The sequence below is a fragment of the Neomonachus schauinslandi genome, chromosome 9 (assembly GCF_002201575.2).
Source record: "Neomonachus schauinslandi chromosome 9, ASM220157v2, whole genome shotgun sequence".
Classification (NCBI taxonomy): Eukaryota; Metazoa; Chordata; class Mammalia; order Carnivora; family Phocidae; genus Neomonachus; species Neomonachus schauinslandi.
The window spans coordinates 1,238,772-1,261,207 of NC_058411.1; positions in this window are offsets into that span (position 1 = coordinate 1,238,772).

Sequence of the window (22,436 nt, forward strand, 5' to 3'; positions counted from 1 at the left end):
GGAACCCCGCTCTGATGGAACCCCGCTCTGGCCAACCCCCACTCTGACGGACCCCCGCTCTGGCCGACCCCGCTCTGGCGGAGCATTCTGCTGGTCAGCGCTGCTGGAGGGCAGGGAAGGAGGCTCATTCTCAATCTCTGTGGTTTAGTGACTCCCACCCCTGCCTGGAAGGGCTCAGAGGCCCCACTGCCCCCCAGCTGGAGGCCTGCCCACCCGGTTTCCAAACCACCGAGTGACCCGCTCAGGTGCCTCAGTGGCCCAGGGCCTGAGCTTGACGTGCCGCAGGACACAGAGACGGACAAGACACAGTGAGAACAGGTTTCTCTCCAGCCCATCGGGTCACGCTCACGAGTGTGGGAGCTGGGCTGGGGCCAAGGTGCACCACGCAGTGGCCACACTTGGGAGATGCAGACACTCCTGAATCCGAAGCCCTCGCAGGGCAACAGGTCCAGCGAGGCCAGGGGGCGGCCGGGGGCTGCGGAGGCCTGAGGAGGCTGGGGCTGGGTCTGCACAAGGAGGCAGGAGCGGAGCCCGTCCTCAGGCCAGGGAGGCCCCTGCACCACCCACCACAGCCTGCACTCTGGCTTGGCGCCGGGATGAGGCTCCTCCGGTTCTCCCCACCCCCGGGGAAGCCTCAGGTCGGGGTCAGCTTGGACCAGAGCCACTCCTGCTGGCCTTCCCTGCTGCCTCAGCCTGGAGGCTCGTCCTTCTCTGTCTTCCCGGACCTTCCTCCAGGACAGGCCCCTGGCCCGTCTGTGTACCCAGAGCCAGGCCCAGTCGTGTCGGGGGCCTGGGTTTCAGGGAGACTTGGCCAAAGTCATGCCTGCCTGGGCTTCTAGAGCCATCAGAGATGACTATTCTGGAAGCTTCTGCAGCAGCAGGTTCTTTGGAAGAGTGGAAGAACACCCTCCCCCACAACTGTTGTTCCTCCTTAAGGACAGGGTGTGCATCCCCCCATCACCTGTGCCCAGGGCCTCGGGCCTGTCCCCGGGCCCCTCAGTGCTGCACCAGATCAGAGGGGAGAAGGCGAGAGAGAGGACACCATTAGCAGTAAGATATTTATGTTTTAAGAGGCCCAGGTTTTAAAAAATCAATCGTACCCATTATCTTTATAATTTTATGCAAAGCATGGGTTTCACAGCTAAACTTATTGATTCTGATATTCCACTGGGTGGAACGTCCCCGTGACTCCACGGCTCCCAGCTCCCATGGTTCTTGAGGGGGCCTTGCTCCTTCCGGGGGCTCTGTGGGGCTGTCTGTCTCCCAGAGTAGAGGCCTGCACCCCGAATCCATGACTCCTCCCCGCCAGAGGCTGTTTCCAAGGGAAACAGGATGTGGCTGCGGCAGCACCCAGCTGTGGACGTGCACCCTATGGGGACACGGAGGGTTGAGCTGGGCGGGCCCTTCTGGGGGCCCAGGGGGGACCCAAGGTACAGGCCATGTGCACCCGGGCCTCCTGCCTCGAGGCCGTCAGAGGAACCAGGAGGAGTCGGGGACTGGCCCAAATGCCCAGGAAGAGGGCTGGTCAAGTGTGTTAACGAGTCTCAGACGGCTTGACCCACGTAAGGAATGACCACAAAGTTCCTCTTCAGTATTTAGCAGAAGATTTGTTTGCAGCCAGCGGCCACGTGCAAGGGGAAAAGGCCCTTCGAAGAAGCAGCAGAGCCCCATTAATGTCTCTGCTTTAAGAGAAAATAAAGAAGAAACCAGGAGCCGAATCGCCTTCCGCCAAGACACCTGTGGGACCCGATTTAATTTCCGTTGTCGTGGACAACAGAGTGGGGGGATTCTCATGGGAGGGTGAGCCAGCTGCTTTCAAGGGAGGAGGCAACGCTAAGTATATCATATCAAGAATTAACATGTGAACTTCCAATCTACGCACCAGCTCAAAATCTGATTTAACAAACTGCTCTTATTAAAGTCAATTGGCGAGCATTCCATTATAAAAACAAATGAAATCCTCCCCGTCTACCAGATAAATAATTTTCTCCCACACCTAAGCGGGAGGCACTAACTTAACGGGCAATGATCTAAATTATGTATTAAACTCAATTACTTTTTATTACTGCTTTCCAATTAGGGCACCCTGATTGACTCGCCCGCACGGAGCCTTCTTGCGGGCTCTACCTGGTCTCCGGGCCCGGTTCTGGCTGTGCACGCACCGCTCACCCCCAGCTAATGGACTGTGTCTGCCCCTCGGCGAGGTGCTGCTCCTGATGATGAATTACCAGCTAAATTACCCATGTGCTGGAGTCACTTCCGGCAAACACTTCTCACACGGGAATCCCTCCCTGCCTCCCAGCGCAGAGCCCCCCTAATCCAGATGCATCCCCAGGTCAGGCTCTGGGGCAATGGGGGGCCCTGCCATGGTTGTGGCAGCATGCTGCTGCTGTGACCAGCATCCCGACTTCGCAGAATTCACTGACTGCCGCGTCCTCCGCGTGCTGGCAGGCTGGGCCCTCCAGCAACCAGCCTCCTGCATCACGGCCTCCCCTAGTTAGCTAAGACATTCCTTTGAAGAACCCAGATGCCTCTGAGAACGATCGTGTGTTCATATCTCTGAGCGCTCGGGCTACAGGGTGGCCGGGAGTCCGAGGTCAGGCGCTGGCGGGTTTCGGTGGAGGAGGCCAGTGCCCAAGTCCTGGTTCATAGGTGGGGTCTTCTGCTGTGTCCTCCCGTGGGGTAAGGGGTGGGGCGCTTTCTGGGGTCTCTTGTAAGGACCGGAATCCCTCATAAGGGCCCCAGCATCCACGGGCAGGCGGGTAGGGGGTGCAGATGCAGGGAGGGGCTGCCCCTGCACCAGGGCGGTGGGCGAGGGAGGGAGGCAATGCGGGCCCCATGGACACTGGAGGAGGTGCCGCGGGCAGGGCGCAAAGACGCTGAACGTCCCATCCCCGTCCTGGGGCAGCGCAGTGGGGGTGAACCACCTCCATGCGGCCCCATGCTCCACCTGCCCCCCACCAGCAAGGGCAAAGTGAGAGGCTGGACGGGAGTGCCCAGAGACCCCAGGGAGGAGAGGGAGGCTTCTGGATGAAGGTGGGCAGACGGGGCCCCCCAGCACTGCTGGTGGTTTTGTTAGCGGCTGGCTTGCTCCCCGGCCTCTCTGAGCAGCCCTGAGGGGGCCTGTGCGGCAGCAAGGGCAGCTGCCCACGGGCACCCCGTGGGGGTGGGTTGGGTGGGGGTGGCGCCGACCGGGCCTCACGAGCCAGGAACCAAGAAAAGCCTCCATGCAGGCCCCCCCTGCCCAGAGAATGCTCTGGAAAGCCAGTAGCCAAGTGGGCATCTGTGTGCCATCCTACCCACCACCCCAGAGGGAGCCCCGCTAGCCCACTCCCGAGGGCTGTAGACGGGGAGCCAGGGCAGGTTAGTCCAACCTTAAATCCTGCAGGGACACCTTGCCCACGTCCCAAGAGGCTGACTGTCACGGCACCAGGTGCAGATGGCATTTGGAGAGTAGGGGCTGGCCGGCAGCTCTGCGGTCACTGCGGGCTTCTGGAGTGAGCAGGAGGGCAGCATCTGTTGAGGCCGGCCCAGGCTGGCCTGCACCAAAGATGTCCCGTAACCCTCCAGGGCCGGAGGACCCCCTCCCCTTCCAGAACAGGGAAAACGCAATGAGACTCATACAAAGTGTCCTGTTGTACGGGACAGACTGCCACCCGCCAGGCCCTCAGGCTCTGCCAGGGTGGGAGAAACGAATGCAATGGTCCTGGGTGGGTCGCATGGGACCAGCGGAACCAGAGAGACTTCCAGGGGGCCGAGGTGTGGCTGGGCACTGGAGGACCATGAAATGCACGGCTGGCAGAGATGGGCGGCTGCGTGAGCGAGTGCATGCGTGCGTGAATGTGGTGTGTGTGCCCGTGGTGGGGTGCTCACCGGCAAGGTTCTCGGGCTCGTCCTAACACCCCAAGTGCCCAGGCCCCCAGTCTGACACCTGCCGTCCTTGGCACAGGTGGGTGGGAAGGATCATGGCTTTTAGCGCCATCTGGGTGGCCTCTGGGTCTGGTCCTCCCTTCACCCCGCGTGGCCTCAGTCCGGCGACCTAACCTCTCCAAGCCTGGGCAGCTTTTCTTCTCTTCCACCTGAGCTGCATGCGCCTTGCTTGGCCCACCGTCCCACCCCGGGCTCCCCTGGCAGCCCCTCTGGCCACAGCTCCTGCCTGGAGACCACACATGCTCCACGCTGGGGCGGACGGTGGCCACAAGACCCGTTTCTGGCCTCTGTGCCCTCCTGAGTGCCCGTCCCTGAGCTGGATCCCTCGGGGCCACAGGCAAGAAGGAGGCCCGGCGTCAGCCCCTGGGGACCAAGGAGCTGGGACCCAGAGCACAGGCCCGGCGGGAGGGTGCCACGGTTGGACAGTCGAGGAGTGCTGTCTGGAGGAGGGACCTTCCCGCCACAGCCTCGGCCCTGGCCTCATCCCTTTCTGGTGGTGCAGGTCCGGGGCAGGCTCGGCCGGGGACAGACAGGGAAGTGCCGTCCCCGCGGCCAAACCCCGAGCCCACTGCCCCCACCCTGTCTCACCCTGCCCCGGAGTTCGCTTTTTGTTTATTTGATGAATTCTCCCCATGTTCAAGAAAGAAATTAATTTTACTTATTCCTCCAAGCGGTCATTAGAAAAGCTTTTAATGAACACAGTAAAACCCAACTAATTATCACAACGGCATTTTACTCTAAATAAAATTGACAGGAACCACGAATATGATGCATATAATTCTCCTTAGTTTATTAAAACCCATTTATCACATTTTATCCTAGAGGAAACTGATCATATTAGTCTGTGATAATTTAACTAATATTTCCTCACTGCATCTAATATTTAAGGGGAGTTTACTGATATTAAAGTCATAATGCATTATATGGAGATGACCTTGCATTCTAATTACTGTTCTTGGTGAAGAATGGGGAGCAGAGTGACTCTAGACGGAGCCCGTGTGGAGCGAGGCTGGGCCTCTAATTACAAAAGATCCCTGCCCGGTTTCCGTGGAGTCGATCCAGCTCTGGGCCGCGAACTTGGTGGGGGCCTGGTCACCCCCAAGGGCGACCCCACTCTTCAGAAACCCCCCATTTCCATCCGCTCCCTGAGTGACCACGCCAAAGCCAAGACACCCCTGGTGTCCCCCCAACACTGTGGCAGACACACCTGAGTGTGGAAAACAGGGCTTCTTTCTGGTAACTTTTGACCCCGAAGCCACATTCTTTCTAAAACCAGACATGAAAAGTCAGTTTGGGGTGCCCGTCTGGCTCTGTGCTTCAGACCACGACGCGTCCCCAGCCTCGGTGGCCAGCGGGAGCTCTGCCTCACTGCCCCTCCCCGGTGGCTTCAGGCTGAGGTCCGCCATGGGCCGCTGCCCCACACTCACCTGCACGCACGGGGAGACCACCAAGCCCCCTCACGGCCACACTGTGCCCTGCTCGCCCTCCCGCGCGGCCTGGACCCGCCCACGTTGGTCGGGATGGGGCAGCCTGAGCTGCTGGAGCAGACAGTTCCCAATCCCATCGGCGGAAGACGACCGCATGTTGGTGGATCCCACGTGCATGTGAGGGTTCCGGGACGGGGGTCCTGGGGTTCCACCTGCACACATGCTTCCCTGCTGGGGGGCCCGCATTTCTCCGGCGGATCGAGTCGCGCACGTACACCTGATTTCAGTGGCACCCCTTCCCACGAGCTGGCGAGCGCGCCGGGGGACACCACTCAGCAGCCACCAATGACGGATCCACCATCTCTCCGCGGGGATGCCCTCTGTGCGTCCACCTCTGGCCAAGTGGCCAGACCCGTGCCTTCGGACCCCATCAAGACCGCCAGCCACGCACCCCCATGCTCCTCCTCCCACCCGTCCCTGGAGGCTCTCACAGCCACGCAGCCCGCCGTCTGTGGGCCCTCATTCACCGGCTTGGAAGTACCCTTCCCTCCGTGGCTGACCCTCCCTCGCAACTGCCCGGAGGGCCCCGCACGGACGAGCCCAGCTCTCTGCCCAGCGCCGGGGAGAGCACTCCCTGCCAGGACGCCGGCGTCTCTAACTTCACGCCTGCCTGACCCTGTGCCCCAAACGCTGCTCGGCAATCCCACCCCATCTAAGGGCGACAAGCCCACTGTCTGTGGACCGATGTGACCCCTGCTCCGTTCTCGTCCCCAGCTGCCCTCCACCTCCCTTCTCGACGGAGGGGCTCTTGTCACCTCATGGAGCACCAAGTCCTGGAGGAACAGAGGACATGCCCTCCTTCCCCTCCACGTCCCCCACCCTCACCCCTCCTCTCTGCCCCAGGGCTCTTGCTCTCACGCTCTCACGGTGCTCGGCTTTGCCAAGGCAAAGGGAGGCACAAAACCCAAGCCTCCCCGCCCGTCCCAAATGCGGAAGTTACTCCTGCCACCTCCCTGCCTGCCCCCACCCCCTCTCCAACTCCACCTGCTGTCTCCAGGGCCAGGCTTGAACTTGAACTCGCCTGCTGAGTCTCAGGGACTCCTGTCTTCCCTCACTTGTCCACCAGCCCTTCAGCGAAGCCCTGGCCGCCCCTTGGTTTCTCCACCCACCTGGGCGTCCACCTGCCTGTCTGTCCGCTGCTCCCTGGTTCGCCTGGCGGCTTCTCCCTCTCCTCAAGCCCGGGGGCCCCCCAGCCGCAGCGTCACCCCTTCCTCGTCCCCACCTGCAGCTCCAACAGCCTTTCTCCCGAGCCCCAGACCCGGACAGCCAGCTGCCTCTTCCAGTTTCTTCCTCTTGCCACAGTCATTCCCGTAAATCACCGGAGTCGCACGCCGGTGTGCCTGGGGAGCAGAGCACCGTGCGGGGCTCCCTGCCCCGCGGGGCGTGGAGGCGCTGGGCTGGTTCCCGCACGCCGATGCACACACGTGTGTACATACAAACTACAGCGCATGGGTGTCTGATGGTTTTGCTGTGGCACAAACGGAATCATGCGTATTTCATGGACTTCTCGAATCGAGCGCCGCGGCTCGGGGAGCTCTCGCGCCGGCCCGCGCAGCCGGCCTTCTGTCTGGATGGCGGTGGCGTTCTCCGTCCTGGGGCTGATGCTCCGGGGTCATGAGCTCTTCTCTGCTGGTGAAGAACAAGCACTTCCGTTTGCTTCCCTTTTCAGCTGTTTGTTTCTATTCTCAAGCGGCTGCGGTTCTTCCGGATTCTTCCGTGCATGTGGCGCTCGTCCCAGGACCAGACCTGGGGGGTGGGGACCCAGGGATGTTTCTCATGGATATTCCCAAGTTCTGTCCTGAAAAGGACACAAGGAGGATCCCCTCCCACTGCGCAGGGATGCCCATTTTCCTCCACCTTCGTCAGTGCTGGAAAATATCCATCCCTGACCCTCCTTTCCAATCTGTGGGGGAAAACCAGCATCTCTTGGTTGCTGTCCTTGGCACCCCCTGATTACCGGTGTAATCAACCATTGCTTATCTCCGTGTCTGCGTCTTTATGTCCATGTCTTCAACCCGCAGAGTTTATCTGCTTACGACTCAGAAATCTGCGTGTAATTTGTCCCCGGGGCAGCCCACTCCAGATGGGAGCTGTGGCCCCCCACGTCCTCCCTGCTCGCAGAAACACGGCCACGCTCCTCGGCCAGTCTCCGCCGTGGTTTCTCACGCGCGGGCTGGTTCTGCCCAAGCGCGTTCTTCTTCGGGTGAGTGCAGGTTGTCGCGGTTTGACTGGGAGCCCGCTGCACGCAGGGACTGCTTGGGGACAGGCAGCACTGACGTTTCTCAGGCTCACGTTCCTCATCAAAGGATAGGATCTCTCTCCCCACTTACTCAGATTTTCTTCTGTGTCTGCCAGTAAAGTTTACAGTTTTCCTCACACAGGCTTTGTGTGCATTTCTGCTATTTTCCCCGAAGATGTTTTGCAGGTTTTCAGCTTGTACATGGGGGGGCAGCTTCTCAATGGTTATTCTCAGCCGGCGTCGGAAAACTACGGGTTTTAGATGTTGGCCTTGTCTCTGACTATCCTACTAAACTCTCTTACTAGTTTGTTAGTGCTTTTCCCCCAGGATTTGCCATACTTGATTATATTGTTAGCAAATCACAATTCTGCCTCTTCCTCTTCCTCTTCCTTTCTTGTCTTTGGAGCTCTTAAAAACCGCGGTGCGTTGACGTAGGGCTGCAGGACGCCTGGAAGTGTGAGCGCTGACGTCTTCATCTTGTTGCAGACTCTAGCGGGAGCCTGAGATTTCCTGTTTCTACCTGAGTGGAGGTGGGGTCTGCACGGATGCTTTCTGGCGTGCATCCCGTTGAGCCCATGTTTATTCTCCTTTCATGAATTATAACGAATTACTTGGGCGGATTTCAAAGGTGGAATGTCCTGGACGTCGTGGAGGAGACATCCCCTGGGCTCCCACGTTCCCTTCCCAGAGGAGCTGGGCTCCTGCAGACAGAGGGGCCGCTCCCCAGGGGCCTGAGGCAGGGCCGGTGTGTATCATTCCCATGTACATATGCATACGTTTATATCACGAGCATACATCCGCAAACCATAGTTCATGTGTTTTAAAGTTTGCACTGACGGTAAAATAGTGTGGAAATACTTGCAACTTGCCTTTTCTCATTCCACATCCAGCTTTTGAAATTTATCTCTGTCAACTGATGCAAACTCTGTGTGTTCCTTTTACCTGCAGCTCCATGTTCAGTGGTGGGAAGAAGGCACGGTGGACTGACCCCTCCCCTCTAAGGAAATCCCAGAGGGTTTCCACTTTTCCATGCTGCAATCCCACCAGCAGCCTCGCCTGCCTCTGCAGGGGTCGGCGTGCGAGGCCCCCTGATGCAGGGAAGATTGCTGGCTCGTAGGGTGAGCGTCTCCAGCTTTCTGTGAGTTTATCTGAGCAGAGAGCTTCTGACTGTGCCTGGCCCGTCGTCAGTGCTAAGCAAGTATTAACCACTATCATTATCATTACCATTAAGTATTGACAAACTGCTGTCCGAAGTGTCTATGGCAATTTACACGGCTGCCAGCCATGGACGGAGCTCCCATTTCCACAAATTCATGGCAACATTCTGTGGTATCAGACTTATTAATTTTTTACTCTCTAATGGGTGAAAAATGTGTCTCGTTGTTTTAATTTGTATTTCCTGGTGTCGGCTGTGAAGTTCAGCAGCCTTTTGCACATATTTATTGCACATTGTTTTCTCCTTGTATTTATAGTTTCCTATCATTTGCTCATTTTTTCCTATGGGGTTGCTTGCCTTTTTCTTATTGATTTTCAGGAATTATTTATGTATCTGGGTGGTGATACTTTATTGGTTATATGGGTTGCAAATATATCCTCCCAGACTGATGCTTGTATATCTTGCTTTATTGATGGTGTCTTTTGCTGAACAGAATTTTAAATTTTAATGTGTCTGATATGCCAAACTTTCCCTTATGTTTTGTGTTATTGTTATAAAATCTTGTGTTATCTATGGCAGCTTGGCATTTTCATGTGCAAGTTTTCATCCACCTGTACTTTATTTTTTCTTTATGGCGTGAGGCATCTGTTCTCCGCGGTGCCCGCACACGGTGCCGGCTTGCCCTACCTGCTGCCTCGACTACATTCCAGGTGCACATATGTAATGGGTGTGGCTCTCCCTCTTGCTTGAGTTGAATTATTTTATGCATCCATCCCTGCCTGAACCACATCATACTCGTAAGAACGATAGCTTTATAAAACATGTCTTGTTACCTGTTAGGTAATTCTCCCTCCCCTTCATCTGCAGGTATGTCTTGGCTATTTTTGGTCCATTGCTTCTGTGTCTTAATTTTGTAAATCAGCTTGAAAAGCCTATTTTGGATATAGATTGGAAACACATTTGATCTTTAGAACAATTTAAAGAGGATATTTGTTATTATTGAATCTTCCCATTCATGAATATGGTATATCTCTCCATTTATTCCAATCTTCTTTCATGCCTTCCCACAAAGCTTAACCAACAAAATTCCTATTAGAAAGGTCTTGCACATTACTTATGACACATAACCCTAGAAGCCATACTTTCTTTTTCTTTTTTTAAAGATGTTTATTTATTTAAGAGAGAGTGAGAGAGAGCATGAGAGGAGAAAGGGTCAGAGGGAGAAGCAGACTCCCCGCAGAGCAGGGAGCCTGATGCGGGACTCGATCCTGGGACTCCAGGATCATGACCTGAGCTGAAGGCAGTCGCTTAACCAACTGAGCCACCCAGGTGCCTAGAAGCTGTACTTTCTAAAAAACTATTAATGGCATCTTGTTATATTACTTTCTCTAATTTTTGCCAGTAATCTTTTATGCTGAATTTCTGTTCTACAACGCATTGAACTCTCTCATTTTAATAGCTGTCTGTAGATTATCCTGAATTTTCTCTTTGAAAATGGCCTGCACATAGTGATAGTTTAGTTTTTCCCTATCTAGACTCTAAAATACATTTCTTTCTCTTGCCACATGTGCTTCCCCCAGTACATGAGGTGTAAATATGGAACTGGTCTAAAGGGTGGTGCTGAATTTTCTCATTACAGATCCTGTTTTCCATGGGGTTTACTCATCCTTATCAGGGTAAAGAGTCTCTTGTATTCTTAGGCTGCTGAGGGGTTTTGTCCCCCTCAAATCTTGAATAAGTGTCTTCTCTAATATTTTTGCTCATAGTATTTTTTACACCTTCATTACTAACTGTCAGTGATGTTGTTATTTCATATAGCTGGTGCTCCTTTGAATTTCTCTACATTTCTTTCTTCTCCCACCCCACTTCATGTATCCCATCCTGGGTTGGTTTCTTTGAGCCAAAGTATACCCCTTATAGGTGCATTCTGTGAAGGTTTTCAGTGGGACAGCCTCTCGGAGGCTTCTGGGTCTGAAAGTCCTCATTTCATCCTAGCCCTTGAATGCTGTTCATGTGGGTATAGAATTCTCAGTTGACAATGCAGTATCATACCATGTATTAATAGCGGAATGTACTGTTCCACTGCGTGTGGTCTTCATTGTTGCAATTGCGAAGTTTGCTCTCAATCCATTTGGAGTTTCTTTTTTTCCTTTTTTTTTTTTTTTTTTTTGAGAGGGGGTGTAAGGAGGGGCAGAGGGAGAGGGAGAGAGAATCTCCAGCAGACTCCCCACTGAGTGTGGATGCTAAACCGACTGAGCGCCCCCAATGGTAGTTTCTTTATCAAGAATCTGTCCTTTCTTTCAAATTGCTCTTCACATTTATTTCTTTGTTTGATATTTTACAATTTAATTATAATATTTCTTTTTAAAACAGAGTTATTGAGGGGTAATGGACATGCAATAAAACTACTCATTGAAAGTGTTGAAGTTGAAGGGCACCTGGGGGGCTCAGTCTGTTAAGTATCTGACTCTTGACTTTGGCTCAGGTGATGATCTCAGGGTTGTGAGATCAAGCCCTGTGTCAGGCTCTATGCTCAGCATGGAGTCTGCTTGAGATTCTCCCTCTCTGCCCCTTCCTCTACTCTCTCTATCTAAAAATACACAAAATTTTTAAAAAAAGAAGTATAAAATTTGATACATTTGACACTTGTGAAACCATAGCTACAATTAAGCACATATCTGTCACTCCCCAAACTTCTTGTGCCCCTTGTAATCTATCCTACTTCCCCACCCTCAACCCCAACCCCAGGCAAACATGGAGATGCTTTCAGTCACTATAGGTCACTTAGCAACTTCTATGATTTTATATAAATGGGAACATAGAATATATCCTCATTTTTTCCCTCAGCAAAATTACTCTAAGATTCATGTTGTTGCCAGTATCAACAATTCATTCCTTTTTATGAGGGAAGAGTATTCAATTGAATGAATATATGCAATTGGCTTATGCATCACAAGTTGATGAACATTTGGATTGTTTCCAGTTTGGGGCTATTACAGATAAAGCTGCTACAAACTTTCATGCATGAATCTTTATATAGGCATGTGCTTTTATTTCTATGGGAGTGGAATGGCTGGGTCACACGGTGGGTGGACACTCAACTATTTAATAAACTGCCACACTGTCTTCCAAAGTGGCTGCACCATCTTCACATTCCCACTAGCAGTGCACGGGGGTCCCCGTTGCTTCATCTCCTTGCCAACACTTGGTAGGGCCAGTCTTTTTAATTTTAGACATTCGAGTGGGTGTGATGGGATAGCCTAGGGTTTGCATCTCTTCTACAGTGAACAACATCATTTCATGCTCTTATTGGCCATCCATGGTTCTGCTGAAGTGTCTGTTCGCATAGTTGTCCCCATTTTAATTGGCTACTTGGTTTCTTTTTATTGAAGTTTGAGAGGATGAAATGGGCTTACGTAGGGCTAGCACAGTGCCCAGCAGTGACAACTGGTCAAAAAACAGCATCCTTCCTGATTGAGCATGGATGGAGGGAGGGATAATGAGGGGGTGAGTGAATGAATGAGTGAGTGAGTGAGTGAGCAAGTGAATAAGTGAGTGGGTGGGTGAACAGAGGAATGGGTAATGGTCCTTCCCCCACCCTGGGTCTTTAGGAAGCTTCTGCCTCTCTGACCCTTCTGATGCCCAGTCTAATGCCAGACTGCCTCCCAAAGCTGCTCCCCCACTCCATGACACAGAACCACCGGGAACCTGGGAAGTGGGCGGTGCACTGGATTTAAAAGCTAGCCACACTGGCCTGCCATCCCTGTGTGGTGCACGGAAGACCTGGCGGTCAGAGCTGTGGGGTTTTATATATGCTGGACTAGTAGACTTCACCATTGAAACCATTTGGACATTTGGTTTTCCTTGTTGTAAGGGCTTTAATCACAAATTAGTTCTGTAACAGATATAAGTCTATTTAGACTATCTGTTTTTTCTTAAGTGAACTTCAGTTGTTTACATCTTTGAAGGAATTTTTCACTTCGTGTATCATGTCAAATTTATTGGCAAGAAGTTGTTCAAGCAGAGTGAGGTCCGGAGTAGGGGGGAAGCTCAGGGCTGGAGAGGGGGCTGCACATGCAAGGACCCCGAGAGCCAGAGCCTCTGGTGGGTACAGGCTTCTGGGAGGGCCAGGGCCCTCAGGGAGTGACGTCAGACCCTGTAGGGTAGCTGAGTATCTGTAGGACCATTATCCATTCATCTGTTCACCCACCCACTCACTCTCACTCACTCACTGACTTGTTCATTCACTCACTCACTCATCCCTCCTTCCATCCATGCTCAATAAGCAAAGATGCTGTTTTTTGGCCAGTTGTCACTGCTGGGCACTGTGCTAGCCTTACCTGGCCCCACTTCATCCTGACCACAATTTTAAGGGGCAGGTGCAGTGACCTCGCTGTTTTACAAGCATGGAAGCCGAGGCCAGCAGGTTGCCTGCTCCACTCTGTCCCTTCCCCAGTGCTCAGAGCCCTGGGTGCTGGAACCAGATCTGAAGATCCCTCTTCTGATACCAGCATGATTCGCAAGATAGGATTATGACATTTAAAAGTCAAGACGGAAGTTCCTTTCCAGATGATGTGGTGCGGAGGCCTGGCTGGAAGCTGCTGCTCTGAGAAGCATTGGCTGGCCTGGGGCCTGGGCGGGCGGTGGGAGCGGACACGGTGTCTCTGGATCTAACAGAGGAGCAACCAGGTGACCTGCTGAGGCAGAGGCAAGGCACCTTCATGGCCACGCCTGGGTCCCATGTGCCCCGGTCTGCGCCGCGTCCACCTGTGCGTCCTGCCCACTTCCCGGGGAACCCACAGGAGGTGTCCGAGCTGCCTGGGCAGGAAAGGGTTAAGGAAGTACTGAACACATCTCATTTACATGCAAAAGTCTCCCTGTCCTTTCCTCCCACAACCCAAGGCTTGTGCGAGCTGATCAATATTTCATGAAGACATTTCCTGTGACGTGGGGGGAGGCAGGTGCACGTGGCCTAGCTCCGTGCAAAGGGAAGAGCAGGAAGCTGGGGTCCGGGTGGCCCTGGGGCCCATGTGCTGCTGATTCCTCCTGAGCTGACTGCCCTGCCTCCTGCCACAGGCCCAGGCTCCTCTGCTCCTCCCTCCCCGATCTGAGGATCTGAGGTGCCTCCTCCCTGCATAAATGAATGAACAAATGCTTCCCCAATACGATGCACCACCGGAGGCCTAGACCGCCTCACCTGGCTCCAGAAGCCGCACCCCTCCTCCACCTGTCCCCTCTGGGGAATGCCCCACCCACCCTCCACCCCTTGGCTCTTCCCTCCACCCTCATGGTGATGGGGGGACCAGCCTGGTTCCTGCCCCCCACCATGCTGGGGTCAGACTGGAGACACCCAACACAGCCATGCACCCCGTGGGGGTGCAGCTGCAGAAGGAAACAGGGGCTGGGGAGCAGAAAGAGAGCCACTCCATGGAGGGGCATTTCAGCTGGGACTTAAATAGTGTGGGTCAGGGTCTTGGAGGGGGAAGGACAGCTTGTGGGGAGACCCAGAGAGCTGGGAACATGGAGGGTTCTGGGCAAATCAGGAAGGGACAGAGAATATGGAGCAAGAGGGCTAGGGGGAGGCCGGGAGCAGGGATGGATGGGGAGGGCCAAGAAGCCCATGATTAGGGAGTGAGTTACCTTTCAGCAGGTGAGTTCCGGAGTCTCTCAGCCTGAGCGCAAGCCCCTGGTCTGCTACTAGGTCCAGGCCCCTGCAAAGAGTGGTCCAGGCCTGCCTTGGGGAAGCCCACTTGTAGGAGAGGAGACGGTGGGTGACTCTTAGTGTGCAGTGGGGGGGAGGTCTCAAGTGGTGGCTGGGGCTGAGCTCTGACCCCTGAGGACTCTTGTGGGGGGACAGTGAAATCGGGGTCTGTCCTGGAGTTGAGGGAAGAATACTCGGGTTCCCATCTGGGCTTTCTTTACAATGTGCTGTGCGAGGGGCCAGGCTGGGCCTTAGTTTCCCTAGCTGTATGTGGTGTCCCGGCAAGCATCTCACAGACCCTCCTGAGTTGGCTGTGATTCTGGGGTAGGCAGGGTTGACCCTGAGGAGTGCCCCACCCTCCCTGCTTGAACGACTGAAAGTGAGTGCCTCTAGGCATGGAGGGGGGGCAGTTGGGGACACAGGAGTAAGTAATTGCATTAGGCCATCGACGGGTCTCAATCTGCAGACCTCAGCGGAAGGGGTTCCCCTGGGGCCTGCCTCGTGACCCCTCACCCTGCACACTGTGTAATTTCTGAATAACAACTACCCAAATTCACTTACCCATGCAAATGGTCCCACGGGCCCTGGCCGTCGGGACCCTCCACCTGGCTCTCTCCCAGACCCACCTCCTCCGTCCTGTCGTCCCCGGAGGGCCAGGAGGGAGCGGGTCCTCGCCCCCACCCCGCCGTTGGCTCACTCGTCCATTTACTCATGCCTTCGTGTGTTTGTTCCTTAGCTGGGCCCTGCAGATGTTGCCGGGCTGTGGAGCTGACAACTCAGCGCTCTGCCCAAGGGTCTCTGGAGGCCCAATGCGAGAGGTGCATGCGCCCCGTGCCCATTTTACGGAGGAGGAAACAGGTTCCAAGAGGGCGGTGCCCGAAAGCCACACAGCTGGGAGGTCACTGTTCATCTCCTTTCCCAGGACAGGCCCGACTCCAGAAGGTTCCACGGTCCCGGCCTGACCTTCTCATCACAGGTGCCCCATGCACTTGAGCAGGGGCTCCCAGGTGTGCGGACAGCACTCAGGGCCCCGGGGCTCCCCCGTGCATGCCAGGGTTGCCGGAGAAGTGGGCACAGGCTGGGGAGGGTGGTGTCAGCCCTGACCACGCCCCAGCCTGGGGGACACTGTATGGCCTGGTGGGGGACAGCTGCTGCCCAGCTCCTGGATTCCTGCTCAGACGGGTGTGGGGGAGCTCGAGGGGGCGGAGGAGGGCCGCGGGGAGCTGGGGGCCCACCGCGGAGGGGGAGCCCCCACAGTGTCCCCTTGGCCTTTTATCAATCGGCATTTCTCCCGGAAGGAGCTGTCACCGCTGAAAGGCGCAGGAATGAAAAGATGCTCCTCGAGGACATTGCTCTTTGTCAGGAGCAGAAAGGTCCCATTTGCCGGCCGGGAGAGGATGCTGCCGGCGCCGCCTGGCCTGGGCCTGGCTGGGCCCCGCTTCCGCAAATGGCTTCGTGTTTTCATGTGAAACAGGTTGTTGGTAATGCGCTCTGTATTCTGTGATTAAAAACATGAATTATCGGCCTGGGGCGTTCATCGTGGCGTGGAGCCGGGGCGCTGAGCGGGAGCCTGCGTGCCAGCCTCGCTCGGGCAGACGGGGCCTCGGGCCAGGGTTTCGCTGCCGTCCTGCTGCCCACGTCTCTGCCGGCCCACCCTCGCTCCTGGCTCGCTGCCGTCTCTGCCCCAGAAATGCTGCCCAACCCTGCCCATCCTCCAGCCCAGCGGGAACACCCTCCTCCAGGAAGCCTTCCTGACGGCTCTATCCACAGGCTCCTTCCCGTGCTGCCCTGCTCAGAGCCTCACCTGAGCCCATGGCCCTGGGGTGTCTACCCCCTGGCAGTGGCCCAGTGGCACCTTCCCTCTGTGCCAGGCCCCAGGGGACTCTGGGGCTCAGTCCCTCCACCTGTCAGGTGGGAGAGACCCTCACAATGCAGCTAGAAGGAAGGACGGCGCGTCGGCTGGGGCATCGGGCGGGGCATCAGTGGGGAATCGGGGCACTGGGATTCAGGCCCACCCCACCACAGACCTGTGGGTAACGTGGGCAAATCCTTTTCCATCTCGAAGCCTCAGATTCCCCTGTGGTCACTGGAGTCTTGTGCGTCCAGAAAGGGGATGCTGGTGGCATCCATCCCGGAAAGTGCTGCTTGAAACCTCACCCGCGTCCCTGGTCTGGAGTGTCCGCCTGCTTGGGCTGCCCCAGCAAAGTGCCCCGGACTGGGGGCTTGGACCACAGAGGCAGATCGGCCACAGTCCTGGAGGCCAGAAGGTCACGGTGCCCCAGGCCTGGCTCCTTCTGAGGCTGTGGGGGGTGTCCATTCCAGGCCTCTCCCCAGCTTGGAGTCCTTGGTGCCCCCTCTCTGCCTCTGTCACTATGTGTCCGTGGTCCTGTCCCCCCTTTTATAAGGACACACCCTCCCCCCCCCCCCCCAGTATGACCTCATCCTCACCTACCTAAGTGTACCTACAACAAACCTACTTCCAAATAAGCTCACATTCTGAGGTACTGGGTATTAGGATTTGAACATTTGGATTTGGGGGGGCACATGACTCAGCCCATAACATCTGGAGACATTGCCTTGGGCCACTGGGCCCCTCAGCTGGCTCTGTCCACTGCACGCTGGCCACAGGCCCTTGACCCCGCCCAGTGGGCCGGGCAGAGACCCAGCCTCCAGGGGGAAGGATCATGTCCTGGGACTTGGTAGTAGATGGACAGAGCTATCTCGGCTCATCTGGAGAAGCCAGGTCAAGGCAGGCAACCCAGGCTGGGAGACCTAGCAGTGTTGGGGTTTGGCAGACAAAGAAGAGGGTCTGTGTGTGGGCAACAGAGGAGCTCTCACTCCAGAGGCTGACGGGCTCCCTTGGCACAGATGGACCTGGGGAGACCCCCACCCAGGGAGCCTCCGTCTCCACCATCGTGTGGCCCAGACCAGTAGGGGCCGTCTCGCAGTTAGCTTGGGGCCAGCGAGAATCCCCAGAGACCCTCAGGGACCACAGTGGCATCCCGGTGTCCCTCCTGGTCTGACCTCGGGGACTTGGCTGAGGTCTTCGTCCCCCACCTGTGGGGCATCTGACCATTGGGCTCCCCGCCCCTGCCCAGACTCCACTCCTGCCTCTGCACTCAGGTGACCTTGGGCATGCAGGGAACAGGCGGGCAGGCCCCACCTCCGGGCGGAGTGTGGATCCCGCGGGGCATGCAGGCGGCGCAGGGTGGGGCCAGCTGCTCCCTTCCCTCCTCCCCCATCCCCTGCTGGCTTCCTTCCTCAGAGCTTCTCTGGGGCAGCCTGGGCTCTCCTCCCCCACCCCAGGGGGGTCCCCGCTCTCTCTCCACAGCTAACTCAGGGCTGCCAGGGGTCGTAGCCTCCCCACGTCCTCGTCCTCCTGTCTGGCTTTATGCTCTGCCCTAGCCCAGGGTGGGGGCGGGGCGTTTAGGGCGCACACTTGGCCTCCTGGAGTCAACACTGAATAATTAAGAGCCTCATAATGAAATCCTCATTGGGTATTGATTGTATCCTGGGGCTGGCGTGCAGGGAGCACTCAGGCTCAGCCGAGAGTCACTCAAAGGCGGAGGGGCCTGGAGCGGCCAGGGGCCCCCACAGGTGCCCAGCAAGCAGCTGGATGGGGCCTGGGGGGTCTCGTGTCTGCGGTGCCCGCCCCCAGGAGTGCCCAACCTGATAGGGAAGGGCCAGGCGTGAGGGTGGTTACGTAGTGGGGCTATAAAGGCTTCGATGACGGGGAGCCAAGGGGCCCCTCTGCCTGGCAATCCTGGGAGACTTCCAGGGGAAGGTGTGGCTGGGCCTCCCGCGGAGTGGAGGGGTGAGGGAGGCAGGCCGGGATGTTGGGGCCACGACGCTTGGCAGGGGTTCCGGCGCCCTCCTTCATCCCGGTCCCCTGTCTAGAGGGCCTCCCTCCCTCCCTCCTTTCTGCAGGTCTGGGTGGGGGTGCTGGGGGTGAGACAGGCCCGGTGAGCAAGGGCTTCGCTCGAAGGGCAGCAGGAGTGTGTACTGTCTGCAGGCCGTCGCTGCCCCCAGAGGCCCGCTGCCTCGTCCCCACCTGCCTGCTCGGGGCAGCCCCACCCCCTCTGCCGTCATCGGTTCGTGGAGCCTCCTGCTCACTCTGCCAGCCGCGGCTGCATCTTCATAGGGACGAGAGACAGGTACCCCGTCTGTCCATCCATCCGTCTAAAAGGAGCGGCACAGCTCCTGGAGGCCCCTGCCGCCCCCACCCGAGCACCACCCCGTGCTGAGCCGGGCTTGGGGGCCTCGCCCCCCCGCCTGCCCATCCACCTGCTTCTCCAGGGGCTGGATTCTGGCCCCTGCCCGGGAGCTCCCAGGCCAGCCTGGCCTCTCTGGACCCTCCCTTCGTCGGCCGGGGCAGCGCGCCTTCCGCACAGGGCCAGGCAGGGGAGGATGTGGTGGCGGCTGCGCATTTAAAGGGACGAATGAGCTGGTTTTTTCAGGGAAGGCGGATCTGGTCTCCGGCTCTTCTGGGCTCACGGGTCCCTTCCTTCAGGCCACGTCCCAGGGGCCACATGTCTAGGGCTGGGCTGCGGGGGCCTCTGAGTGAACAGGGGGCCAGGCAGGGGGTCCAGCCAGGGAGAGCGGGGTCCGATGTCACCCGCAGGCCGTGAGACAAGACCAGGGACAGGTGGGCAGCAGGACGACCCTCCCTGTGAAGTCAGGCAGGGCCACAAGGCCACAGAGGCTGGTGGCCAGGGCAGGGAGCCCCAGGGGGGTGACTGGCCTCTGTGGCTCCCAGCTAGGGTGCCCTGCGGCGACCTCCCCACCGGGCACTGTGGCTTGTGGCCATGCTGCGCCCCCCACCCAGGGCCCCATCTATCCCAGAGGCAGCCCATGACGGATCCTCTGCTGGTGCTTCGTCAGCTGCTAGAAGGACTCCAGGTCTACTCAGCCGGTGCTGCAGGAAGGGGTCCAGCTGTCATTGGGGAGGGGGTTATGCAGCCTGCGGGCGCCCCCTCCCCTCAATCAGCCCGCAGACAGGGGCTGCCTCTGCTCCCAGAGCTCACCCTCACGGGGCCGGGAACAAAGCAAACTCAAGTGCAGTCAGCACCCACATCGGCTGCGTGGCTGGAGCGGGGAGGTAAGGGGCTGAGCCAGCCACAGCCCCTGGCCCCGTGGAGGGGACCAAACAGTGGCCTCAGGACAGAGAACGGACACACAGACAGTGAGCGGACGCCCACGGGGGTGGGAAAGCTGCGGTCCCCCCTGACCAGGCGCCTCTGGGTCAGTCTGACTGTCGCACACACCCCGTGCTCTGACCCCGGCCCCGGCACAGACTTCTGGAATCAGCTCTCCCGGCCCGGGCATCCCCAGGGAATAATGCCAGTGCTGCAGGGGGAGAACTAAATGGGGGCTGCACCCCACATGCTTGGGCTCGCTGGCACAGGGTGGGGGCAGGACGGGGGGCTGCACCCCACATGCTTGGGCTTGTTGGCAGAGGGTGGGGGCAGGACGGGGGGCTGCACCCCACATGCTTGGGCTCGCTGGCACAGGGTGGGGGCAGGACGGGGGGCTGCACCCCACATGCTTGGGCTCGTTGGTACGGGGGCGGGAGCCAGGGCTACAGCTGCAGCAGACTTCCTGGACCCTGAGCAGCCGCGGGATGAACCCGCAGGTCAGGGAGGCACCGATGTTGGGAGTCAGGGACGGAGATGGACAGCTCTCGGTCAGAGGAAGGTCCTCAGGAGGGCACCGGGGGCTCCATGGAGACAGAAAGAGCTGACCAAAGCCTTCCTTGCTGGTGGCCAGGCCTGGGGATGGGGGATGTGCTGTGTGGTCCCGGGTGCCTGTCACTCACCTTTGGGCTTCCTCGCCCAGTCTGGGGGTGCCAATGGCTCCTGAGTACATGCCCGAGGAACTCTCCCCCTCCCTGGGGTGGGAGGGGACCCTTCCCCAGGGTCTGTCCCCAGCATCTCCAAGCTGACCCCTGGGCACTGGCAGCCCTACCCCCAACTGCCCTGGCTGCTGCCCGCCAGAGTTGCCAGCTCCTTGGCGCCCGGCCTTCCTGGTGTGCGCTGGGGGGCGGCTGGGCTGGCCCCGGGGCCGCTCGGGGTGTGGGAACAGGAGGAGGCCGTGCACAGCTGAGCAGCCCTGGTTCCAGGAGGCTGGGGGCACCACTAATAAGGTTGGTATTTTAAAATACCGCTTGCAGGCTTGCTTCCCTTCCTGCGGCCTCATTACCCACCGCCCACCTTCCCACTCAGGGCCCTTCATGAATATTCATCCAGCCCCATGCTAGCTCAGCACTTTGGCTGGTCCTCCCAGGGGCATTTGTCCAAAGGGCTGGGTCTGTGAGGGGGGCTCAGGCCCAGGGCTTCCCGCCTGGGGAGCTTCCCTCTGCTCCTTCCCCCTGTCTGGGTCATTCCCAGACCTACAGAGGGCTCTGACAGAGACCACTGCCTCTGCCCGGGGCACCCTCCACCTCCTCTCCGGTCCGACCCATGCGTCATTGAAATAGTGAGTTCACACTTGCTCAGCCCTAACACAATGCAGACCCTTGAAAGCAGAGTCACCGGGAGCCAGCGTGATCACACTCACACTACTGTGAGGGAGCGCAGCACAGAGAGGGTGAGCAACTCACCCAGGTCACACAGCTGAGCAGGGCAGCCCGGATGAGGTCAACTGCAGGTCTGCCTGGGGTTAGGGGGCCCCCCTGCCGGTGATGGACAGAAGCCTATTTGAGACAGAGAGGCAAGTGCCCCCTTCTCCAGGCAGGGCCCGAGGCTCAGCCAGGTCAAGCCAGCACCCCAGACCTCTTGACCCCTCTCAGCGCAGATCTGTGGGCGCAGGGATCCCCTCTGCCGCCCTCAGTGGCTGGAGCATGGCCCTCCCAATGGGAAGGCCTGGGGGCTTGTCTGAGGTGGCCCTTGGGTGCAGAGCGGGGGCTGACCCACAGTGTCCAGCAGGCGAGGGGCAGTCAGGACTGCGGCCACCACCAGCCTGACTGCCCCTTCTGTTGAGCATCCAAGGGGGAAAGCAAGATGGTCAGACCCAGCTGCTCAAACCCAGCCTCTGCCACTTGCCCATGGCCCCTCCAAAGCTGGGAGCCCCAGAGGGGCCTGGACGCTATCCTCACGTGGGGGTGGTGGCTGTGGGGGCCGCAGGGGCACAGGATGAGGGGTGGGGCAGGTGCGGGAGGGGGCAGCCTGCCCGGCATTCAGTCTGGCCCATCAACTTGCCGGCACACGGACAGTCAGCCCCCGGGCCTCAGTTTCCCCCTTGTGCAGAGATGAGGGGCACGGTGTATTTCTAAAAGCCTCCCAGCCCTCCGGTGGCTGGCCACCCCTCAGGCCCAGGAGACACGGGGGAGGATGATGTGCTCAGATGGGCTCCTGGTAACCCCGACCCCACTCCGCCAGGCCTGGAAGTTTCATTTTGGAGAGCACAGTAGGGGGCAACCCGGAGCTCTGATTGGGAGTGAGACGTGAACTCTGGCCACCCTGTGCACTCACGCACCCCTCCACCTCCTGGGGTCACCGAACCCGGGCCTCTCTGCAGAGGGGGTCACTCGCATGGCCAGCCCTGGTGGCTGAGACACCCCGGCTCCCGGGGAGTTTGCTTCAGCAAAGACAGGACCCACCAGAGGCCTCTGGGCCCCAGGCACCCCTGTGGCTGAGCCCCGCAGCCCTGCTCCGACCCGAATCCCACTGTTAGTGCTTATGGGCGAAACACCAGTTACTGAAGAAAGCAGAGGCCATGGATGGAGCGAGCCATCCTGCAGGCTGCTGTGGTATGCCCTGACTGTGCACACACTGACACACTCACACACATGACCCCGCACACTCACGCTCACACACGCGGGTACACACACGTGCACACACGCTCACACGGACACGGGAGCTCTCACACACACGTGCATACACGTTCACACGGACTCGGGAGCTCTCTCGCTCACACACACGTGCA